Source organism: Astatotilapia calliptera, chromosome 4, assembly GCF_900246225.1.
Source record: "Astatotilapia calliptera chromosome 4, fAstCal1.2, whole genome shotgun sequence".
In the NCBI taxonomy this organism is placed as follows: Eukaryota; Metazoa; Chordata; class Actinopteri; order Cichliformes; family Cichlidae; genus Astatotilapia; species Astatotilapia calliptera.
The window spans coordinates 31,044,352-31,056,959 of record NC_039305.1 but is presented as its reverse complement, the minus strand read 5'-3'; the positions used below and the strand labels follow the sequence as shown (position 1 = coordinate 31,056,959).

The 12,608-nt window shown below is 41.5% G+C and overlaps 1 pseudogene; it reads right to left on the bottom strand.

Annotated features, from left to right (window-relative positions):
• Positions 1–1,546: 1,546 nt before the first annotated feature.
• Positions 1,547–9,497, bottom strand: LOC113019947 (uncharacterized; annotated as a pseudogene).
• Positions 9,498–12,608: the final 3,111 nt, after the last annotated feature.

Here is a 12,608-nt window from a genome sequence, read left to right as displayed (position 1 = left end):
ACATCCGCCTGTAGTTTAATTGCATGTTTTAAAGCACCCACCTCAGCACACAGCTGGTCCATTCGCCGTAGTAGACAACACACATCCATGCTGGAGTATGTAACAGGCGGCAAATCATCCAGGTGATGAAAGACAAATCTTGGGATATTCTCCCCACACTCATTCAGCACTTTAATACAGAGTTTAATATTGTGCAGAACATGAAGTGTTTTAAGAACCAAAAAAAAGTAAAAAAAAAAAAAAATGTATCATGCAGATTTCATTTTGGGACACTTTGGGCTCCTTAGTAGACACAGTATTTATCACTAGTGCTCCCGTCTTCTATCAGCTACTTTCAGCAGAAAGTGCCACATGAAAGCTCATTCATATCAAACTCTTTCTTGAAGATGGCAGTAAGTTCAGAGTACGATCTCCACATTCATAGCGTGTGTGTGTGTGTGTGTGTGTGCGTGCGCCTCACGGAAAATATGCAGCAGTCTGAGGATCAAAACAAAAGAATAGAAAACATTTCTCCGCCTACATCCCTCTGGTCGTATTTTAGGGAAATCCAGGTGTGACTCAGTGAGCAGCTTAAATCACATCACACAGATTTGTGGGAAAGATTACTAGACACACAGCAGCTGATAGCATCTGCCAACAAAAGCTAAAGATTAGAAACTGATTACTATATTTGTGTTTCACTTCACTAATCTCCTGCCACCCTGTGTACTACTCTGTTGGTATTTTAGGGGAATCCAGCCATAGCAGAGGTGGAGGTGTGTGTCTGTGTGTGCACGGAGGCATGTAGGGTACTCTTCCACTCTTACAATCTGAGCTCAGTTTAGTAAATTCAGTCCATTCATTGTAGTATTTATCCCTATCAATTCTATCTCTATAGCTCCAAATCAAAACAATCACCCCACTGGTGGTGGTGGTGGTTGGTGGTTGGTGGTGGTGGGGGGGGGTGATGAAGTTGATGGGATGCTGAAGAGGTAATCAAACCATTTGATTCAGCTGTGTTGGAGTAGGGATGCATCTAAAAACTGCAGGATAGTAGCTCTTGAGGACTGGAATTGGGCACCCCTCCTCTACCTCATCCTACTGCAAGTAAGCCTGCCTGAGTCAAGTACTTGTTTGGAGTAACATGGTACTTTCCGGTTTTTAAAATAAGATGAACCCTGATTACCCGAAACCTAACATGCAGGAGAAAAAGATCATTTTTCCTATGTGGAAAATATCAACATCACATTACATAATTCTTACATGGACAGACGGATGCAATCAGTTCTTAAATATCACCAACTGTCTTCCAATAAATGGCACGGTATTCCCAGAGCATTACATACTGATGGTGAACATTCTCTTGGCCATGTAATCTACTTTAAGTGGTGATGTATCTTTTGTCTCTGAGAAGAACCACCTATTACTACAAATCTAACTTTACTTTCACATTTTTATACAATGCTCACTGCAGTTGGGCTCTTGAATTAAGACAGAAGTCACTACACACAGTTTTAAATATACCAGGTTCATAAACACCCCCCACACAGGTTCCTTAGTGACCTCCTCACCTGTCATAACATTTCCCATGAAGCAGAGACTTGGCATAGCAGTCCAAGTTCCCCTCTGGGTCATCTCCCCTCATGCCTTGCTCCTCGTCGTCCAAGGTTACAAAGAAAGCCGCCCTCTCAATGGTATCCAGCGATCTCTTGTTGACCCCAGAGCTGAAGTACTGCTTCCTCATCTGAGCCCAAGGGATTCTGGGAGGGCATTACATGTCTTTATTATCAATTATTATTTTGCTCATGGGCCTGTACTTACTGCCAGTACATCTTTTTGCAAAATTGTCCTAGCAAAAAAAAAAGTACTAAAGTAACCCCAGAAGTGTACAAAGTTCACAGAAAAGTCAACTCAGCGGAAACTGCAGACTGTCCATAATATTTATGAGGAAACATACTCCACTAAACACTGCATCCTTCTCAAGTATCGTCTCCACTCCAAGATAAACTAAGACAATCTGAAAGTTCTCAATCATCCAGGAAAGTAAATCTCCAAAAAGTTGATTCTGTTCATCTGGACGTAGCGTTTTGTGCGAGAAACGTTTCGTCACTCATCCAAATGACGTCTTCAGTCTCAGCTGACTGCAGGTTTCCAATCTTATAAACAGTACATTTGCATAATGACTGAAACCAGCCCACTGAAGGAACAATGGGCTGGGAGGTCAGTTCCTTAATCTTAATTATGCAAATTCTCATGACCACTGATCAGTAACCACTGACCAAAACCCACTGATCAAAGCCCACTGATCAATGGCCATGAGTACCATTCACAGAGAGTTGGGGAATGGCTACAATCACAGCATTGTAAGATGGTGACAGATGGACCCTTAGGCCCCTTCCTCGATTCAGAGGTGGTCTTTCCCTTTTCACGTAAATGGCCTCCTTGACTCCGCCCTCAAACAAGCGTTCCTCTCTGTCCAGGATGTTACATCCTCATCCTTGGAAGAGTGTCCACTGGCCTGTAGGTGTAAAGACTGCAGAGTCCTGGCCTGACGAGGTAGCTCTTCTGTGTTGTGCCATCCGCTTCGCCAGAGGTTGTTTGGTTTCCCCGATGTATAAATCCTGACAATCCTCCTGGCACTTAACAGCGTACACTATGTTACTCTGTTTGTGTCGGGGGACCCGATCTTTGGGGTGGACCAATTTCTGGCGCAGCGTGTTTTGGGGTTTAAAAGCCACAGAGACCCGGTGTTTAGAAAAAATGTGTCTCAACTCAGCTTTCTTTAGGAGCCTTTCCTGCTTTGAAAAAGTCCAGCTGGGATAACCACATTTACTCAGGGCCTTCCTGATGTTCTTCTGCCTCCCTGGCTGCTGTGTCAGTGGGGCTGGTGTTCGCTCTGTGTTGTAGCGTCCTGATGACACCCAGTTTGTGCTCCAGTGGATGATGAGAGTCAAACCTTAAATACTGATCCGTATGTGTAGGTTTACGGTACACGTCAGCTTTTAGATGTCCCCCATTACTGATGGAAATCTCACAGTCTAAGAAGGCTAACCTGCCACTTTTCATATCCTCCCTGGTGAATTTGATGGGTCGGTCCACTGAGTTAATGTGATCCGTGAAATGTGAAACGTCCTGAGATTTGATTTTCACCCAGGTGTCATCCACATATCTGAACCAATGGCTTGGTGGTGTTCCAGGGTAGCATAGCAAAGCCCTCTTTTCTTGGTCGATGCTGAGAGTGGTCCTGTTGCTGAGGTTGGTGTCATCCTGTAATCTCTTATGAACTACCTCCAACGCTTTCGTGACTGGGATGCAAGTGAAGAGAGATGTAAAGTCGTACAAGACCATGGTTTCATCTGCCTCCATAATGACATCTCTCACCTTCTCAACAAAGTCCAGGGTGTTCTGGATGTGGTGTTCAGAGCTGCCCACCAGCGGGTTGAGGATCGAAGACAGAAACTTGGAGCTGTTATAGGTGACCAAGTTGATCATGCAGACAATCGGTCTTAAAGGTGCACCCTGTTTATGTATTTTTGGTAAACCGTACAGGTTTGGTGTAGACTCCCCTGGGTACAGCCTGTGGTATGAGGTCCGGTCAACAGCCTTGTCCTGTTCTAACTGCTTCAGACAGTCTATCGCCCTCTTGCTGTAGCCACTTCCTGGGTCTCGTTTCAGGGGCTCATAAGTATTTTCATCACTGAGTAGTGACAAAATTTTCTCATGATAGTCTTTCTGGTTTAGCAATACTGTGCACCTACCCTTGTCTGCTGGAAGGATGATAATGTTGTTGTCATCACTAAGTGATGTGAGTGCCTTCTTCTCCTCCATGGTGATGTTGGATGCTGGAGGCTTTGCATTGCTGAGACAGGCCAAAACTTTCATCTGTAGTTGCTCTGCTTCCACTTCTGCAATATTGTTGTTTCGAATTGCTGTTTCTGTGGCTGTGATCAGCTCCACTAGCGGGATTTGTCTCAGTGTGACAGCAAAATTCAACCCTTTAGCAAGGATGTTTTTCTCTGTTTGGGTGAGCTGTCTGTCAGACAAATTCTTCACCCACTTGTCCACATCCTCGGTGTCGCATCCTTCTCTCTTCTGGTCACTGAGGACACTCTCCGTATTTTGCGGTGGTTTCTGATGTACAACAAGTAAGTCAAACTTCCTTTGTTGCCTGTACTGTTTATAAGATTGGGGAAACCTGCAGTCAGCTGAGACTGAAGAAGTCATTTGGATGAGTGACGAAACGTTTCTCGCACAAAAAACGCTGAATGAAGATGAACAGAATCAACTTTTGGACATTAATTCAAGGACACACGGGACTTGGATTGCTTTAAGCCGTGCTCCATGCAAACTAAACCAAATAATGTGTTTGCAGCACAATATCCACATTGCAAGTTCTGATGTCACTACCAACTTTTCATTGATTAAGCACAATACTAATCATGCTGGAGAACAAAACAGCACGACACTAGCAACATGACACTTCCTGTTGCTAGTGTCTGCCTGCTAAAGGCACCCAGTCTAAAACAGGGAATCCTGAAGGCAGGGAGACATGTATATATGCCAAGTCTTAATGGCCTTTGGAGAAAAGTGCAATTAAACGCTCAATCATGTGAGTTTATCAAAGAAGAAAAATAAGCATGTGTAGATTTCTATCAGTGAGTGAGGGCGTTAAGAAACAACCAGTGTTGGGTAAGTTACTTTAAAATAGTAACTTAGTTACATTACTAGTTACTTCTCTCAAAAGTAACTCAGTTACTTCAAGTTACTCGTTACTTTCAGAGTAACTAGTTACTAGGGAAAGTAACTTTGGTTTTACTCAGAATTCTCTTGTTAATGTGTTTCTTCCATAACTTTGCCAGTTTTCTAGCTTGCTTACTTGCCACAAGTGCACTGTGCCACCTACCAATAGAAAGGAAAAGATAATGTGCATATTTCCACAAGAGAAATCCCACGCCTGGACCGTCATTGACTGCTGCCATGATTCTAGCCTACGTCACAGAGTCATGTGCGCCTTTTACATCCAACACAAAAACTGCAGTCGTGGTGCTTTCGATTGTACTCAGAACTCGGAAATTCTGTCTTCTGAATAGGAAGATGTAGGTAACACCAGACTGCAGATGAGCTGCATACAGGGCTGGACTGGGACAGAAAATCGTCCCGGGCATTTTGACTAGAGACCGGCCCACCATTATAGGAAAAATCATAAAGCCTTTGAATGAAAATAAACACTGTTGTGACAGTGATGTTCACTGTTTTGATGGTATATATGCATCAATCTATCAATCGTTTGTTGTAAGATTCAGATAATTATTTTTTAAAAGCGAGACATTTTAAATGAGAATAAGAAAGAAAAGTATTTCTTTGTGCCCCCCATTCCCTGTTAATGCCCTACATGCCCCCCTGGCAACACTTTGCTAGATCCGCACCTGCACAGTTACCAGCTGTCAGCTACTTAGAAAAGGATCCTGGTGTTATTTGTCTCTCAGAAACAGTTCATAACTTCCCTTCAACTCATTCATGTCACCTAAAAGGTAAACCTGTTTCTCCATCAGCTGTTCAGCTCTGATGATTCAGTAAGGACATCTCCTGGTTTCATCTTCATGTTTCCCTCTCACCAGATAACCAAACCATATCATGACCAGCAGCTTTACAGCTGTGGCTCCAGCAAACATCAGCTGATACTAGAAATTAATATTAAATAAATTCTAACAACAGCTGATCAAGCTTAAACGTGCTGCTGTTGTTTAGCGCGACATCCGCTGGTTTCCTCTTTCGGCGCAAAGTGGGCGATAAACAAACAAGAGAGCCGATCAGCTGATCATTGATCAGTTTCATGATTGAAGTAGAAACAGGAGAGGGAGGGGGGAGAATGAAAGAAGAAGAGGCAGCTGTGCAGCAAAGACAGAATAACTCCAGCTTTGTGCCTTTTTCATTGTAGCTGAATTACGGGACAAACTGTTCCTTTTCACCTCAACAAGAAATGCGTAATATTTCTCTGAATACCAGACGGGACGGTTGGCAACTCTAATAACTTATGAACAAAATAAAGTTCAACATCAGTAACATAGCACCCACCCAGCTGTATAGAAACTCCATCATGCTAGCTAGCACGCAGTACGGAAAAAGTCAGAATAACGAAAATAAACTCCACCTAAACTTGGTTCATATCTGACCCAGAGAGACTGCAGGTCATAACTTCTTACCTGAAGTTCAGTTCACACTTGGACCGGCGGCCGCCTCGGGTCTCTTTTCCTTCTGCGTCCCCTTTCCTTCATCCACCTGCTGCCTCCACCACTTGCTAATGTTACTGAATCGGTGGAAGCTCCGCGATAGCCACCACACGAAGTAACGAGTAACGAGCCTATCTAAACCCCAGTAACGACTAACGCGTTCCTGATTTTGGCATAATAACTAGTTACCGTGCTCGTTACCACAATAATAACGTAGTTACTGTAACCAACAGTTACTGTGTCCCATCACTGGAAACAACACACTGATGTGCGGGTGTTTCATGTGTTTTTCACACGTCAAAGGCAAAGAGTTCAACAGCACACTTATTTGTCATGATTGCCAGCACAAGCACACATAGGCTATGACTGAACAAAGGCACACATGTTCTCATTTCCTTCACAGTGTCTCATGGGATCCTGCTAGCAATCCATTTGCTGACACACCAGGGGTGCCAAACTCATTTTAGTTCAGGGCCCAAATGGACAAATGTCTATTCTCATGTAGGCCGGACTGGGAAAGGACAGTTCAAAAAGTACAAGCACAACATAGCTGTTAATTACAAAACACCTCAAGTTATTTAAGAAATTCTGAAGACAAAGAACACAAACACACAGTGTCTCAGTGATTCACAGGACTATCATGCAGCACTTTCACAGTTAGGTCGCATAGTTTATTTGACTCCCGATACCTGGCATCTTTTAGCTTTCTCCAGCTCATCAATATCAGGTGTCACATTCTGAGTGGTAGCTAACTTCAGGATGTGATTCAAGTGCTTGTGTGTGAGCCTTGAGCGCAGTTTTGTTTTATTTTTGCTCATTGCAGAGAAAACTTGCTCACAAAGATAATTGGTTGTGAACATGCACAACAGTTTTGCAGCGAGGACTGTCAAGTTGGGGTAACCTGTCAAGAGATTATGATAAAATGTGTTTGAGCCAGTTGTGGCAAATTTGCCCTTCAAATCCGAGTCACGCTGCAAGTCTATTATTTTAAGTTGGACGCTGACGGGCAGAGAGAGGGATTCACGGAGGGACGCAACTGGAACAGGAGTTTCTTTTTTGAAAAATTGCAGCTCATTTTTTACTTTACAAAATCATCTCGTGGGCCGGATTAAACCTGTTTGCTTCAATAAGCCCCTTGGTTGCTTTGTCTCATGTTTTGGGACATTATGCATCTGCATTATGAAACAGTGCCTAATCAGTTTTACTACATTTAGCTGATGTGAGCAGACAGTATGTGTCTGAACACCCCAGAATTCAGTCGGCTGCTTCTGTCCTGTGTTACATCATCAATAAACAGAATCACCTGCACTGATAGCTAAGCTATTTATTTTCCAGGATATAGTTACATCGTTACTTTGTTAGAGTTATTTGATATTATATTTTGCACTATCCAACTGTATATTACTGTATACTAGTATTCTTATGGCATATATTTGTATATCTTATTCCCATGTTCCTCTGTCTCTTTTGCTGCATTGAGCATGTGCATGACAAAAGAATTTCCCAAGGGATAAAGTTCTTCTTATCTTATCTTAGTGTCCCAATGCCACTGGCAGCTGTGCACACTCAAACCTGCACGTTTTACAGATGTGGTGTGCTTTGGATCATGAGCGGTTCCAGGAGCTCTGATTAGCAGTGGCGTGTCTAGAAAATTTTTGTTGGGGGGGCCAGGTAGGGGCACAGATTTGGAGAAGGGTGGCAGATGTAATTGGCAGATAATGTTTAAAAAAAATTATACCAACCGTTAACCATAATTCAATAACCCTATAAACATAATAACCGAATGCGCTTTTAACTCTTATTAGAATGAGATTTTAACCACTACGGTGCAAAGTTTTTAGATACTGCGTTGATAAAGTACAAGAGATACAATCAGTCAGTGTTTACTCAGCATTCAAGGACAGCAATATTTGCATAGTATTTTTACTGACATATAGTGCACATATGTTTTGGGCAAAAAACAAACAATTGACAAATTAGCCAGTTCCAATGTAAAACTTTATCTGCCTGTTAAAAAAGAAGATAATCTTCTCACAAACTGGTGTTTGATTTTGAAACAGGAAAAAAGTGGGGAAACAACTGAAAAGACTAATATTTGAATAAAACCTGAAAGCAAGTAAATACTTTCTATGCTGCCTTATGGTAAACTTTGGTAATATTGATAAAGAACAACACTGGCTGATGATGAAATACAGTCAGCTGGCATGGTGACACTGCCAGTATTAACCTGCAGGACTGGACTGGGACAGAAAATCGGGCATTTTGACTACAGACCGGCCCCCCAGGTATTAAAGCCATAAAGACTTTGAATGAAAACAAATGCTGTTGTGACAGTGCCATATGGAAAAGAAATAGTAAAAACTTATATGACTTAACTCATGAAAGTGGCCACTTTCTCATTACTTTCATATATTGTTTTAGTAAGTATCCAAAACATACAAGATTCATTATATAATCTTTCAAGGGATCTTATACCTGTTTTTACTCTTGTATGCTTTTCATACAAGTTTCACACAAGACAGATACAAACTTTATAAGATTTAACTGACGGTAAAAAGTCAGCACAATGAAAATAAACTCCACCTAAACTTGGTTTATATCTGACCCAGATAGACTGCAGGTCATAACTTCTTACCTGAAGTTCAGTTCACCTGACACTCGGACTGGTGGCCGCCTCGGGTCTCTCCTCCTGCCTCCCCTTCCCTCATCCACCTGCTGGCCTCTGTGGAAGCCCCGCCATAGCCACCACCAAACAACTGAGTTATTTTCACACATCGACCTGCATCTGGCCAATCCACCACCTCTCATTGTTCATGCCCTTACAAAAAAAAATAAAAAATAAGTCACCAGGCATATACCCGGTATGCCCGATGGCCAGTCCAGCTATGTTAACCTGCAACCAAATCTGCAGCTCCATACAGCAATGTTACGACTTAGATTATATCTTATAACTCATAACTCTTATGTTAGCTGCCCTCAGTAGCATACTGTCTGAAATATTCCACGGCTGCAATAATTCTTTAAGTGTTATTTTTTCCTTGGTATTCTAATTTCACCAAAGTTTACTAAACTCAACAAACTTAATATTACTTACCGGGACATTTATTCTGTCCTCATTTTCTTTCACCGAAAAATTGTTTCCTGCAGTGCCGTCTTTCTGCTTGGCTCTCCTACCTTTCATTCTGACATTCTGACCTTAATATAACTCCTAACCTTAGCTCAGAATGTAAACATGTAATTGTATAAAGAAGCAGTGGTTACCATTCCATAGTAGTTACTGTTGACCATTATGGGACCTCGGCTCCTTAAATAGACGTATTCCTCCCACCAGTCACTCACCTAGAGCCGAAACAGGAATCTAAAGTCTTTCATTCCAAATCATGAAGCAGTGATCACTCACAGATTACAGAGCTGGCAAAATAACATTTACTCAAGTAAAAGTTTACTGAACCCAAGTATTATCCTGAGATACTTTCATTAATAAAAATGCAAATACTGAACGTATGCATTTCATGCTTTAAATAATCATATATTTAGAAGATGCTATACTTTTCTGCACTGGCAGGCGAGGACAGGAAACATTTCAGGCACCTTCACATCAATATTATGGCTGTGAAGCGACTCACTGTGAGTAAAACAAAGTGTTTGTCAAAACTGCAGCAGAGCCACCACAAACACATTTAACTCATTCAAAGCTCAGAGCCAGAAGCTTCAGGTTAAAAGTAGTGCTGTCAAAATTATACGTTAACGCAAATGAATCCGCCATCACGGTCAACGTAATATATAACGTATCTGGAGTGAAGAATAGTGATGGGATTTCCGGCTCTTTTTAGAGATCCGGCTCTTTCGGCTCAGCTCACTAAAAAGAGCCTGATCTTTCGGCTCCGAACCGGCTCTTCAGGTTGTTTTGTTGCTTTAATTAATTTATTATTAACAATAATATAAAATTATGCACAAAAGGAATTACTAATGTAAAAAAAAGTGGTTTTATTTATATATGTTTATATATAAATATTTACGGTGGCCCCCTAAATATTTTTATTTATACTTATATTTATATATTTATACTTATATTTATATTTATACTTTATACTTTTATTTATTCACTCCACATAAAATGTAATAAATAAATCATATAATACAAAAACAAACTATTCACAGGTCAACTTTTAACTATTTCAATTTTCATTTTTTTCCTTTTAAACAATTTAAAGTGAAACAACACAAAACACTGCAAATCACAACACAATTAAATATAAATTAAAATATGAAAACAAAAAGAACATGCACATTCTCTGTCATATGGACCTGCATGAATAAACTTTCTGAATCCTTTATCATCTGCAACTGAAAATAGTTGTGGATGATTACTATACCTTTCTAATGCTGGGCTCACACTGTGCGATTTTTGGCCCATTTTGAGCCGATTTTTGAGTCGTGCGACCGTTTTGGCGATCGGCCCGATTTTGGCCTTCATCATGCGTTGTGCATCGTGTAGTATACGTGGGGTAACGAGAAGCGATTGACACCTCACGACCAGCTCCCGATCATTAATTGCTTGGTCGTGAGGATTTCAAACCTGTTTGAAATCCTCGCGACCGTCGTGAGGGTGTCACCGCAGTTTCTCACACTGCGCACGCGCAAACACAAATGTCAGCGAAAAAGACGGCGCAGCACAGCTGTGCAGCGTGTGATCTGGACACAAGCGATGGAGGCACAACTTGTAGAACTTTGGGAAGCTCATCCGAGCCTTTTCGATGTGGCCTCACAAAATTATCACGAACACAACAACCGTGAAAATAGTTGGATCTACACTGCTGCTCAATCACAGCTGCCTGATCAATGTTTTTCATTAGCAATTTAGCAAAGTTGATGGTGGTGGTGTGTCTGTGTGAGTGAAAGACATAGAGGGAGAGCGAGCGACAGAATTTCTGTTATAACCTTCATTTTATGGACGCACACAGTGTGAGCACTCAGGTCGCATCAGAGCATCGGGTCGTATAGTGTGAGACCTGCATCGTGACCTATGAACTTCTAAACCCTGCGAGTCAACCGTAGAGTTTGAGCAGAAGCTGAATCGCGCGACTGAAAAAATCGCACAGTGTCTGCCCAGCTTAATGTGACGTTGTTGTCCCTGGCTCTCTCTCTCTCCCTCCCGCTCTGTTCCTGTGCTACTGAGAGTGTACCTATCGCCCCTCCCCCCTCTGCCCAGCGCAAAGCACAAGGCTCGCACGCAAGTGAAGCGGAAAAATAGTGTGAGTGAGACGGTGAGAGAGAAAAAAAAAAAACAACCCACGGCAAGCGATAAAGAGCCGGTGTTGTGCCAAAGTAGTTACCCCCGGCAAAAATTGTTTCCCCATCTACGAGAACGCGCAAAGTAGGAGGAGCCACTTGCCCAGCTCCGTTCTGTACGCTACTTGTCACTGATCTGCAGTCGACGCAATAAAGAGTAAAAGCTGGAAAACAGCAGACTCTATTAATTTCATAGTTTCGTGACATTGTAATGTGTCGTGTGGAAGACAATTTACCTTAAACTGTACACTGAAATAACCTGCTGGGAATACTTTGTCTAGAAAAAGACTTTGATACTATAATACTGTAAAACCCGACGCGATTATGGAAACACGTCGCTCTCCGGTGAATTTACACTCAGTTTACACTTTGCAGCGAAGCTATCATGAAGGAGTTTATTTGCAAAATAAGTCACAGTATAACCAATAAGTACAGTAACTTTGAAGAGGATTTCTTCTTCACAGCAAAAGTTATGGAGGGATACAGATTTTATCAGGCTGTGTGGCATCAGTTGTTAAAATGTGTGCCCCCCCCCCCCCCATCTATAATGCACATTGGCAGAGTTTTTCTTTGTAAATAAATAAAATTTAAAACAACATTTAAATACATATATTTATCGTCTTTGTAAGTAACAGGGCTTTTCAAAATTTTGCAAGTTAGTTTTGGCCAACCTTTTGTAGGCCTACTTGACTCAAACATTGTCAAATTTTTCCAAAATCTCCGGTCACGTGGGTTTTCCTCATCAATTATGCAAATTAGCTCACGTTGTGCACACAAACCGAAAAACCAGAGTGCCTCTGAGATTACTTTACAATTTGTTTTCGAAAATAACAAACACCACAAGAGGATGGAACCAGACGAGTACAAGATTTTGGTTGCATATGAACTGAAAGGCGAGTATCCAGCGCTTTTCAACGAAAAAGAGAAATTTCTTCTCCGAAGAAAAGCTGCTATTTATGACATTGAAGGTAATAACTGCAACTTCGTAGCGTTTATAAATGTCATCAATACATATATATTAACACATATACAATTTTTTACTGACAGAATGTGGAATTGAACTACTTTGAGTTGATATTTGTATTAAAAATAACTCCATGATATCTG